The sequence below is a fragment of the Taudactylus pleione genome, unplaced genomic scaffold (genome assembly GCF_031769625.1).
Source record: "Taudactylus pleione unplaced genomic scaffold, aTauple2 ptg000186l, whole genome shotgun sequence".
Taxonomy (NCBI): domain Eukaryota; kingdom Metazoa; phylum Chordata; class Amphibia; order Anura; family Myobatrachidae; genus Taudactylus; species Taudactylus pleione.
Window position 1 is genome coordinate 6,218,052 of NW_028284588.1, and position 13,219 is coordinate 6,231,270.

The following is a 13,219-nucleotide window of genomic DNA, read 5'->3' on the forward strand; positions in this document are numbered from 1 at the left end:
TTGATGCAGAGGCACAAACCTCGATCCTTTATTTTTTTTTACGAAAATGGAGAGCGGTGGAAGGGCGAATGAACCCTTTTTCCAAATTCTCTTGGATATAGTGAAGTCATGGCCTTTGTTTCTGGGAGTGATAGCAGATAAGTTTGCCCCCTTGGAGAAAATTTCCCAGGGATTAATTCAATTGGACAATCCCATTCACGGTGAGGAGGAAGAATATCAGCACCAGCTTTACTGAAAACATCAGTGAATTCTTGATAAGGAGGAGGAAGAGTATCCGAATGAGATGGTACTGCAGAGCATACTGGAAGAACTTTTTGGAGGCAAGAACCAAAGCAGGAAGATACCCAAGCAGTGATTTGTGAAGTTCTCCAGTCAATTTGAAGATTATGCAGATGGAGCCAGGGCAAGCCCAGAACTATGGAATGTGAGGCCTTGGGTATGATAAGGAAACTTAAAAGTTCAGAGTGCCTTGCACCAATCTTGACTCACAGAGGTCAAGTTTGAAGGGTAATTGTACCCCCTAGGATGTGGCTTCCATCAACCTCTGTAAGGTAGATAGGATGAGGCAGGCTCTCGGTTGGTAATGCCCACCATTGGACTAAATCGGATGTTAAGTTGCCAGCTGCACCTGAATCCAACAGAGCAGAGACTTGTTTGGTGTTTGGCCACTTGAAGAGAAAATAAGAGAATGCAATCGTTTTCTTTGCAGAGGAATGAACTATTCTTAACTTACCCTCTCCTTGCTGAGTTAGGTTTCCTGGATGCTTGGGACAATTGTTGATCTGATGAGACAGAGCAGCACAGTCTAGAAAGAGATTCTCAGACTGCCACCTATGGCGTTCTTCTTGTGATAAGCAAGAATGGTTGATTTACATCGGTTCCTCTTTGGGAATAGAAACTGACTAAGGCAAGACTGTCGCTCGAGGTTTAGGATGAATGAATCTCCCTCTCTCAATAGCACATTCTTTAAAATGTAAGTACACCTTGGTGCACAAGGAGATCAAGTCCTCTAACTTAAAAACAATAAAAAATTAGTATGTAGTGGGTTTCATCCTGTCTGCGCACAGCTGCCTAGAGGAGTCCCCAATCACGTTTGGATATCACCACATCCAATATGAACAATATTATGTATACAAAAAGGTGGAAAAGGGAATACACAAACAGGTGCTTAGAAAAATAAATGTGAGAATTAAATATACATTCCTTAGACAATGTTGATCTTCATACTGAATCCTCCTTTGTGATTACTGTTGATATGATAACTCTCCTCCGTAGAATATGAACAGTATAAAAGAAGAGAGATATCAGTGTGTTAGTATAATGTGAAATCACATCCACAGGAAAGAATAGGAAATTTAACATGCAGTCCCAAAGTCCCACGTGCTAGGGAGGTGTACCCCACTCACAAAAGGAATAGGGGAGGTGTTCTGCAAAAGGTTTATTTAAAACGGTCCTCCAACCCAATGTGTGCACACAAATTAGACCAACAAAATTGAACAGCAAGTTGGAATTTAACTGGATATATAATACTGAATGAATGAGAAGAACCAGATTGGGACCGATGATGCTGGATTGAGAGCTGGATCGTTTTGAGACTGATGTTGATGAATTGGAGAACTTTATGGATTTGAATCCAATGTTAATGAATTGATGAACTTGGGACCTGATTCAGACCCGCTCGTGAGCGCACAGCGCTCGCAAGCGGGTCGATGTTCCACCACTGCGCCTCCGGCGTGTGCATGCGCGAGCCCCAGCGAGCAATGGCAGCTCCGTCACTCCGGGGCTCACTACAAGATGGGGCGGCTGTCGATGTTGATTGACAGCTCGCTCCGTTTTGTAGGCAGGGAGGGGTGGGTGGCTGCACAAACGCAGGCGTTCCCTTAGGAACGCCTGCCGTTTGTGGACGGCCCTACTGACATCACTCGTGATGTCAGTAGTGGACTTCCTGCTCTATTAGCGAGCGGACTGGAGGCCCAAACAAAAAAAAACACCCTGATTCAGAGCGAGCGCACGCACGCAAAAAGAGTGCGCCTCTGAATATCAAGAGAGGTTATTTGGCATGACTGCAGCAAAGACAGGGGAGAACACATCTGTGCCTCCATATCTCTGCCCCCTTCCACACTATAGCAATCTCCATACCCCTCCAACCGTATCACCTTGCTCCCTTTCATAGCTGTCTCATCGCTGCGTGAGCCTCCCTTACTCCATATCTCTCTGCCCTACTCCATTACAGTCACATTGCTCCCAGAGCAACCCTCACTTCAAATATTTCTGTCCCCCAGCCCCATTGCAGTCACATTTCCACATGTGCCCTATTTCTCCATATCTCTGTGACCAGTCACTCCAACCCTCCCCCCCCCCCCCATAGTAGTCATGGAGCTGTCATGTCCTGCCCTAACTCTGCCCCTATTAAGGGACCATATTATATTTTTGATATTACAAATTAACCAAAATTAGCCAGCAACAGTCCCCTTATTTTGATATTCACAGTTACCAATTTGTGACCCACATAACTCCTAACATGCCTGTACACACATGCCACTCCGCACCAGTCTATGCCTCCCCTCACATGTCTGATCCCACATGCCACTTTCCTCACCAGTGTGTGCCTCACATGCCCCTCCTCACCAGAATATACCCCTTATAACCCTCCCCACCTGCCATATTCTTCCCCAGCCTGTGCCTCACATGCACCCACCCACTCAGTCTACATGCCTCCTCACCTGCCTGACCCCACATGCTACTTTCCTCACCAGTCTGTGCCTCACATCTCCCACTGTCCTCACCTGGGATGCCCACTTATCTGACTGCCCCACATGCCCCCTTCATTTGCCTGTATTAAACTTAAGGCACGGGAGATGCTGATGCAAGGCTGAGAAATTCCTCTATCTCATTGCGCTCCTATCAGAATGCCAGGCATGATGAAGTCAAGTGGCATGACCTCATCATGCCCAGCATTCTAGGAGGCTAGAGGACACCGGACTTATAACCCGACTACAGCCGTGACATGGTGATCACAGCTACATCCTGGCCGCCAGACTATATTGCACTGGTAGGGTGACTGTTGCTGCGCCCCAAGGCTGCAGCACCCTGGGCAAAAGCACTGCCAGCTCACCACTTGAGCTGCCCCTGACAGGTGCAAAAGTATCACTAATATTGCCTGATTAAAGTCATTATCTCTAAAAGTTGTGTAACAAAATATTATTTTTTTTTGCCCATGCTAGTTTCATTTTTTTTATTATTAAAATATTCAGTTGATTAAAAAATAAAACGCAAAGTCTGATTTCTATTAAATATCTAATAAACAATGATGGATGCCAATTACTTTTGACAGATCCACAAACAGCAAAATGAACAATAATAGAATATTATGTTCTAACTCTCTATACTCTAGTATCATGATGATTTTTAGAAAAAAGTAATAATAATAATTTTTCTTATGGTAGAGAAATAACTGTGGGTATGATTGACAAAAAATAAAACACAGGATATTGAGAGGAACTTGGTTATCTCGCTAGAGAAGCACAACTAGGCACTGCATCAGAGTGCTATATTAAAACACAGCTCTATATAACAGACAAAAAAACAAGAATGAGTTAAAAGTTTATTGAAGCAAGAGATAGTAGCCAAGAAAAACAGAATGCACTTTTGAAGAGATCAAACACATGATACATTAAGTAAAATGATAAATGTAAGCATGAGTTTCAATGTAAGTAAATGTAAATATTGGCTAGGATTCTGAAAGAAAACATCAATGTAAATAAAATAAGGTACATGACTGAGGTGGAACAGATGAAAAATTATATTGTGAGGCAAGTTTATTGAAAATATATGTATGTTATTGAAAGATTGCTGCAGAATAAAAGACCATAGTCCCTAATAACGACTGTTAATATGTAGAAGGAATCTGTTTTAATTGCTTAAAAAAATTCAGGATGTAATTGATATATATGGCTTCCCGGCCGTCGGTATATCTAAATCCAGGCGTCTATATCCCAACACAGGACTAAAAACAGGCGTTGAAATACCAACGCCCGTCTAGATCCCGACCCTGGAATCTCGACAGACAGCTTCCCGAACGATGGTAAGCCGGCCCATCTTAGCTTTTAGCCACGGGGGGGAGGGTTAGGCACCCCCAGGGGGAATTAGGGTTAGGCACGCCCCGGGGAGGGTTAGGATGCGGGGAGGGGGGGTTAGGCACCCCCGGTGAGAGGTTAGGGTTAGGCAAAACCAGGGGGTGGGTTAAGATTATGGTGTGGGGAGGGGGGGTTAGGCACCTCTGGGGGGAGAATTAGGCTTAGGCACCCCATTAAGGGAGGGTTAAGGTTAGTGTACTTACCTGCTCCTGTCGGGATCTCTTAGCATCGGGATTCTGACGTTGGTATTTTACCCGGCAGCTACTCAGCGGTCGGGATATCATACCCAACCAAAAAAAAAACACTTTCATTTGTTCCTAGTTTTCATCTGGTCAGAGATAAAAAAAAACTGTAGCCAATTAGATAAAATAATAAAACAGATTTGCACTCATAAACCCAATAGGAGTTGTGTGTCTTTGTGCCAGTCAAAGTGGCTGGAGAAGGAGGTGTCCTATACTGTAGTACAGTGTAAAAGAATATAGACAAGCATAATTCTGTAAAAGTCCCAAGGGCAACAGAGCAACAATGTTAAAAACTTTTGTAATCCAATATTGAAAATTTGTAAACCAATATTGGATATTATTCCTTAAAAATGACTAGCAATCCCACAAATATCTAGAGTAGCAAACATTACTGGCCCCAAAATACTGTGGCCAGAGGAAGCTGGTGAATGCGTGCAGCCAGGGGTGGTTTTAGAGAGGATGGGACCCTTCTGCAGCCTCCTCTCCAGCAGCGCAGTTGACTCTGGCTTTGTGGCAGAGTTTACTGCGCATGTGCAGGTCTCCACGCTATGTTCCTGGAGACATCTCTTGTGTGCATGTGCAGATCACCAGAAAAATGCCCACTGCTCCATTTTCTTGGTGATTTGAGTCTGCAGCACCAGCCAACACATGACTCCGGAGAGGTAAGTATAATAATTATATGGATGCAATGTGTGCGGTGTGGGCCCTTTAAACCAAGGGGCCCATGTGCACCGCACAGCCTGCACCCATTATAGTTACGCCAATGCGTGCGGAATCCAAACAGTGCAGAGAGAAACTGGAGGCAGCCCAACAGCTGTACTGGGCACGCCCCAATAATAACGAGAAACGGAATGTGACCGGCAGAATGCACCTGTAACGCGAGGCCATGCCCCATGTCATAAGACCTCGTCCATTTTCCATGCATACATCTTTGGCATTTGCACAGATTCCCAGGTTGAAAGGTAAGCGGCGGCACTCTACCCTTTATTAGGACCATACTTTACCTTTGACCTAAATAATATTTTAAATCAATGCTTTGCTCGTAATCGTGCACACTTAAGCTGATGATCGGGCGGATCAGTAATTATCAGCAGATCAGTCTAATTTCTGTGTTGTGTGTAGGCATGATGGATTTGAAGAAACACACAGAAAATGGGCCAGAAACACTCAGGGCCTGATTCAGAGCCGGTCTGAATCAGGCCCTCAGCTCTGATTATGAAATTGTTCAGAATTTCTGATATATATATCAGCCACAAAGTAACAATTTTGTGTAGTGCATGGGAATTCACGGTAGCCTGACCCTATTTATTCCAATTTTTTTTTTTTTTATGTCATCATCCTTGTGGGCATACATATACAAATTTAATGTGAAAATCGGAAAAAAATCTCTTAGTGTGTAGTACCGATATCGGGAGCTTTCACTGGCAGTAAAATCTTACTGGTGATCGGATCGCTAGGAAAAGCTCTATAGTGTGTAGCCAACTTTAGTTCTAAAGCATGTGCAAAAAAAGCATGTGCTACCTACACACTATACAATTATTGGGCCAATTTGCGAATAATCGGGTGATTGGCCTGATTTATTGTATAGTGTGCATGAACGATTGTTTCAGCGTTTCACCACAAACATCCACAAACGCATTCCTTCGATTATCTGATCTGTCGGTCAAGAACAAAAATCTCAACCTCAAATTCCCAATATGGAGCAGTGTCTGTGCATTTTCAATAATTTGCCTATATTCCCTATGTTCTCCTGTCACTGTGTCATCCTCCTTGTGGGCAGACATATGCAAAATCAATGTGGTGTGGTGTAAAATCACTAGCTTCTATGGAAAAATTGCATAATGTGTTGCACAGATATTGGGGCTTTTAATTTTCCAAAAAATCATCCCGTTCCTCGCCCCGATCAAAAAAGTTGATACCTAGCTTACCCTTGCATCAGCCCCACTGTTTTATCTGTTGTCAAGAGTCTACGGTCACACATGCCCACACCAAGCAGGGCACCAACAGAAGAAAGCATGAGACAGGAGTCACATCATTGTCAGAGAACACACCTGCACAATAACCATACAATTAAAATGAACATAAGGTTAAAAGCCGTGTTAATACAGAAAAGCCTTGTGTATTATGAAGTCACATGAACGGCACATCGCTTAACCAGAACATGACGGATATTGTATGACCCGGAGCCCCCTGATCTGACTGCAGAAAATAGAAGCCTAGCTATGTGTTTGCTCACCTAGGACAAGCAGAAAGGAATTTGAGAAGAATGAGAAAGTTGCAGACATGGAAGGTTTTTCTTTTCTTAGTGGGATGGAATGTGGGAGGGGAAACAGGAGGGCTTAGGAGGGGGGAGGTGTCACTGACATGGACCCTACACTAGAGTGGTGCTTTTCTGCAGCGTGGGGCACTCTGTGTCTGTGATGTCTCTTCTGGTGTAGTTTGGTACCTCTCCTCGTTTTGGAGGAGTGCTTGGCTGGTTTAAGTACATTTGGAGCTGAAGAGTAAAACAAGAGGAAAGGCAGAAAGAGGAATATAAGTGATTACAAGTAGGAGCTGCAGACACAAGGGCTGTCGCTCAGAGCCTGGGACTGATCTGGGAGCCTTCCCGAGCCATGGCCACTTCTCCGTGCAGCAGTAGTGGGGTTTCCTCGTCATCCTCCTCCGGCTTCAGCATGGACACTGGGCTGGAAATCAAAACCAAATCTGTGGAGCAGACCCTGGTCCCTCTGATATCTCAGGTAATCTGTGCAGCAGGAAACTGCTAACTCTGACATCAAACTGCATTAGTAACCCAGCAGCCTGTGTGCTGGTCAGGCAGGACTCTGATCTATAATAGCCACATTATTCGGACCAGTAAGTTAATTGAAACATACGTCACATGAAGTCTCATTTGCATAGAGTAACCTGGCTGTGTGACAAGGGCTATCCACAGCCTGGTGGCACAACTGCTAATAAGCTCCTGGCTGGTTTGCCCTGCGCTGTGTGGCTGTGCTTTTATTGTTGGGGGAGGATGAAGCAGTTTAGGGGCTGACACAGGAATAAAATATAATCATGTTATTACTGTGGCACTCCCCACTGTGGCTGGCTTTATTAGTGACATGTGCACACTACATGATTACACTATTATGAGCTGACTAGCTGGTGCAGTTCTCTCTCACTGCTTGGGTGATTTAACGACAATGATATGACGTCCCCTCTGCACTAAACTGCAGATCCATGTGAATGTCAGTTAGTGGTTAATAAATAAATAGAACTGTGTATTGCTGCTGTACCCTGTATCTCTATCTTCGATGGGTACAAATGTATCAATCCAAGAAGGAATCGTCACAGGTTCTATAATGTGCCTATATAAAGGGAAAATGCATGATTGACCACAGTTGTTCATGTCTGAAGCTACTGTAAAGCTGCGTACACACTAGGTGATAAATTGAACAATAACGATAGCATTCAATATCGTCCAGTATGTATGCAAGGTATCGTTAACAATGCATGCACCCGCAGATCTTTAACAATGTTTTTCATCGCCCGTACTTGCAGGTGATATCGTCAGGTTCTGCAAGTTCAGGGATAAGGGAGGCTGTCGTTAACAATATTCTTTCAGTTTTTATGCTGAATGTCATTAACGACATTGAACCCGGCAGTGCAGGGGAAACGCTTAGCGGTATTGCTCCTGGACCTTATCGTTAAGTGTGTATGAGCCTTTACTGTGCATGCTTGCTGTATCTCTGCCCTGTTTTATCAGAAACCTCAGACTACCCAGATTGATATCAGTTGTGTCTGTACTGCTTTTATACCGAAATTCTGTGTCTGACCCGGAGGTAGGAACAGGGTTCCAATCTGGTTCAGACCCGGAATTTCCCCAGAGCCGACCAAGGATATTCCTAAGAGGCGCCGTTCACACTGGACCCGGATCTGCATAGACCCAGCTTTTCCGGCGTTGAAGTGGACGCTTGGAGATGTCATCTCCAAGTGCCACTTAAGCCGGCCAATCGGCAGGCATGCAGCACAATCCAGGTCACTGTGACCCAGATCGCGCCGTTTACACTGCAGGGTTTCACGGGTTATTCCCGTGTTAAACCCTGCAAGTTACCTGGGATGGATTGCCGGGTCACTCAACCTGGCAATCCAACCCTTTCCCCTTTTACACCAAGGAGCAACCCAGGTTAACCCTGCAATAACCTGGGTTTTAGCTCTGGTTATAAAAGGGGTATTGTATTATACTATATGTTTATATAAACAATGGCCTTGTGCTGTTGAGAATTGTTTTACCTAAAATAATATACATGGGGTCATAGAGGTCAATCCAATTAGGTGCAAATTGCAAGTAGCGAGTTTGTTTCATGACACTCGCAGACTTCGCACGAATGCGTGCACCCAAGAATTTTCCAAGCCAATGAAAAATGCCTATTCGCGGTACTCGCAGCGGAGGTTTGCGAATTGACTGCCAAATGCTGATGTGAGAAAAGTGCTTGAAAGAGTGAGGAGACCACCCTGGACCCCCCGAAATTGATAATTTTGTTAGCAGGACCGTATACAAGGCTATTTGTGGGCATTAGGAAAGTACTGAAGGGTTTTAAATGGTGTCAAATGGCTGATTTGAGTGTTTTGCAAAAAAAAATATAAAAAGCAAACTTTTTTTCGTTTAATCTCAAATAAGTAGGAAAAACTGTAATTTTGGGTTACTTTGAGGGCACTTTGTAAACCTGTTAATTATTTTTTTTAAATTTTTTTTTTTATCAATTTAAAAAAAAAAAACCACTGTAATATCAAAATGATGTAATTATTAGACTAATTAAGCTAATTTGAATCTTCCAGTTGCCTAATTAGTCATTAGGGAGGGGTGTCCAAGGGGATCAGCACGGTGTCCCAACATTTTAACCTTAAAATAAAGATATTCCTTTCCACCTCTCACCCTCAGGGAGGTACAAATGGTAAAATGCAAATTTACTCTGACTGGTTCAGAGCAAGTTGATAATTGGATTGCAAAATAAATTTGCTATGCAAATTCGCAAAGAAAACAGCAACTTGCAATTCGCACCTAATTGTATTAACTCCATTGACTCTAAACTTCTTGAATCCTGAGTTCTTGGTAATGACTTGTGGGCCAGTGTAATGTCCCTTCTAAGGAAATAAATCTGACCTATTAGATCTGGAGACTTATCTGCTTAATAGGAAACCAATAAAATGTGTCCTAATTTTATATGAATAATATTTTGTTATCTTGAGTTGGATATTAATTACTACAAGCATCTACTTGGGTAATGTCGATCTTGATATTATGCACAATTGTAAATAACGTATTTCAAGAAATGATATACTTCTTAAACGGGTAAGAAAAACATCAACTCCTAATAATAGGTTTTCTTTGTTTGTAAGCTGTGTATGATTAAATATTTATGTATTAGTATGATTGTACAAAATGGATATGGTCACCTGTATTTTATCAAGACTGAAAGTTGCAATTTATTTCATAGCAAAAACAGTGTCATTATGTTTTTGATAACGTTTATAGTTTAAGATCGTTTGTGCCTCCTCAGTAGTAATATATGGCCATACTGTAATTTAAGTTTCCCTATACAGAGCAGTCTGCAGATTTAACTAATAGGCGGAATGCCAACAAACTGAAGAAGTGTACTACTCATGGCATGCGGAGAAGTATTAGTGTGAAATTTTTTTTATCTGCCAATAGGACAAAATATGGTGCCGTATAATGCATGAAAAGGTACCAACAATTTAATTAACTAAGAGAATTCTAAAATTAATTTTCCCATTTTTATTTTTCCTTTCTGTAAAACCTGAAAAAAGAAACTGAAATAATATACTACTGGAATTACTCTCACATCTTCAAACTCACAGTTTATGTTTGATGATATTTCTGATGAGGAAGTTGATGTGCAATGTGACTACCATTATTCTGGATCAGAGATTGTACTCAATACATTTTTTTTGTTCATGGAATCCTTGTCCCCATGCGTTGAATAGTGTACTTAATATATTTGGGGGTCTATTTACTAAGCAGTGTTAGGAGACAAAGTGATAAGGTGCCAGCCAATCCGCTCCTAACTGCCATCTCACAGGCTGTGTTTGAAAAATGACAGTTGGGAGCTGATTGGCCAGCACCTTATCACTTTTCACTCTGTCTCCTAACACTGCTTAGTAAATAGACCCTTTGGAGTCATTCCATCTATTAGTTAGAGCTACAGACAGCTCTAATGGAGAAACTTTAATTGTGGCTGCATTGTACTTTGTCACTTGTGTACTACAGTATATGAGGCCTCAAGCTACAGACCTCAATTACACCACTTTCACACACAAATCTCAGGTCTAATCTGGTATAATGATCATGGTTTCAACCCGTGTTGCATCTGTTCACCCCACATTTTGGTCTGGGGTAAATCCCATGTCATCGCTTTTCACACTGGACAGGCAATAATGGCATATGTGTGGAGCTGCAAGTGAGGCCCACCCTTTGGGCATCCCTGTTTTAGATGATAACTGCAAATCAAAATCTAAAATGTGTGTCTCCAAAGATAATTCCCAATTGCATTATAATGTCTTTACCAGTGGTCATGACTGACAAATGTTGTGATGAGTCATGTGCATGCAGAATTGCTTACATCTAGCCTCCTTGCGCGTTAAACAGCCCTTCTAGTTGGTAGCACGGAGCGTCTGTTCATGCAACTTTTTACCTTCATCGATGCAAATATTTAGCACAAGCAGCTTCTGCTGATTCAAATGATATGCAGCATGCCTATATCATGTGAGCGACTGCGGGTGTATCTGCATACGAAGCGCTATGTTACAGTGTCAGCAGCTGTAACATAGTAACGTCTCGTTTCGTATGCAGATGCACCCGCAGTCATACACAGAACATAGGCATGCTGCATATCATTTGAATGAGCAGAAGCTGCTTGTGCTAAATATTTGCATCGCATCACTGTGTAAATAAGACGCATTTGAAGATAAAAAGTCGCACAAAAAGAGGCTCGGCGCTACCAAGTCACACGGCGCTCCTGCGTTGTGTAGTGTGACTTGTAGCGCATGGAGGATGTATGTGGACACATCTGTATGAAGCTGTGTAGGCCAATGTTATATAGTTAGAGGCTACTGGCATCCCCAAATAAGTATCCTGTGATCCCACTTAGCTTCAAGAACTATGAGTTACTTATTCTGTTCAAAGCCTTTGCCTTGTGCATAGGTAACTATGCTTTCATCTCCACTAACCATTGATGGTAAGTGTAATACACCTGAACCAGACTCTAGAAATAGCTCTCGATGAAGTGGCTACAACTACCCATTATGCTCCACATAGATTTAGATGCCAAACAGTGGCATTCTAAATTAACAAATCACTCAAATTTGATCTCCAGTTGACTTGCTCACATATAAGACTATCGATAATGCTCTGAAAACTGCCAAACGCACATATTTCAAATCTCTCATCTCTGCTCAAGCTCCTAACCCCAAGCAACTTTTAAATACATTTAAACCACTTCCTACCCCTCTCTCACTCAACCCACCAGCCAGTGACCTGATCAATTCCCTACCTGAAACCTCTAGCACATTCTCTTCATTTGACTCCACAAATAAAGATGAAGCATCTACACTTTTCTCATCCTCCTGTTCTACCTCTCCTCTTGATCCTATACCCTCACAAATCAGTAAACCTATTGCTCCTCTGCTCATCCCAACCTTAACTAAAATCTGTAATGGCTCTCTCTATGGCAGCGCTCGACAAATCCCGGGGGCCAGGTCGCCATGGCTACCAGATTTTGCTGCCTGGCTACCAGATTTAGCAGTGAGGGAGGAAACAGATCCTCATCTGCTCTGGCGGAGTTTCATGCCTATTGTATTGCGGTGTTCATAACATGCACAGGAGAGCATGTGCTGAGTGTCGCCTGCGGTGACTGCTGTGCCTGTGTTCGTCCCGGGCTGCGCTGACAACTCCTCTCCATCCTGGCCTGCTCTGATCCCTGCTGTCTGTCCCAGTCTACGCTGATTCTCCTGTACATCCTGGCTGTCTACTGTCTCCTATATCCTTCTGCATAGAGCTCTCCTGTAGTAGGGTCTATGCGTGGCCAGGGATTGCAGAGCAGCTTCAGAGGGATAGTGGTGTGACCATGAGGGGAGGGGGGTTTATTGTACTTTCTGGAACCATTGTTTTATGTGAAATGTGGTCCGTCATTACTGGAGGGTGGAGCAGGGGAGCTGTGCAGAGCAGTGAGGGGGCCTCCATTTTACTGTATCCATTCAACTGTGAACATTTTGTGGACTATTATAGTGTGTATAACACACAGAGCTGTGCTCCTTACTCACTCCTGTAATTTTTTTTGGGGGGGCGGTGGTCTGGCTCCTACGATTTCATCCTGGCTCCTAGATTTTACAAAAAGTTGTCAAGCCCTGCTCTATGGTATCTTACCATCACTATTCTAGCATGCAGTGATTACTCCCTTTCTGATTCAAATAAAATGTTGACCCTAACTCTCTCAAATTACCGTCCCAACTCCTGTGCCCCTCCAAGCTACTTGAGAGATTTGCCGACACTCGCACCACACACTTTCTTAACTCGCACAACTTATTGGAACCACTTCAGTCAGGCTTTCGTTCCCAACACTCCACAGAGACAAACACTGACTAAGGTAGTGAATAATATGGTCACTACTAAGTCTTTTGCACTGTAGTTACATAAATCAGTGGAGGGCATCAGGTTTACTAGCAAGCCTCTATCTGCAGCCCACCGCTCTGTACCCATCTTGTTACTTGTTCTCTCCTTTGTTATAAATGTTGGGTGGTCTGATGGGCATGTGGGGAAGTTTCGGAGTACATGTTGGATCTGAGGGC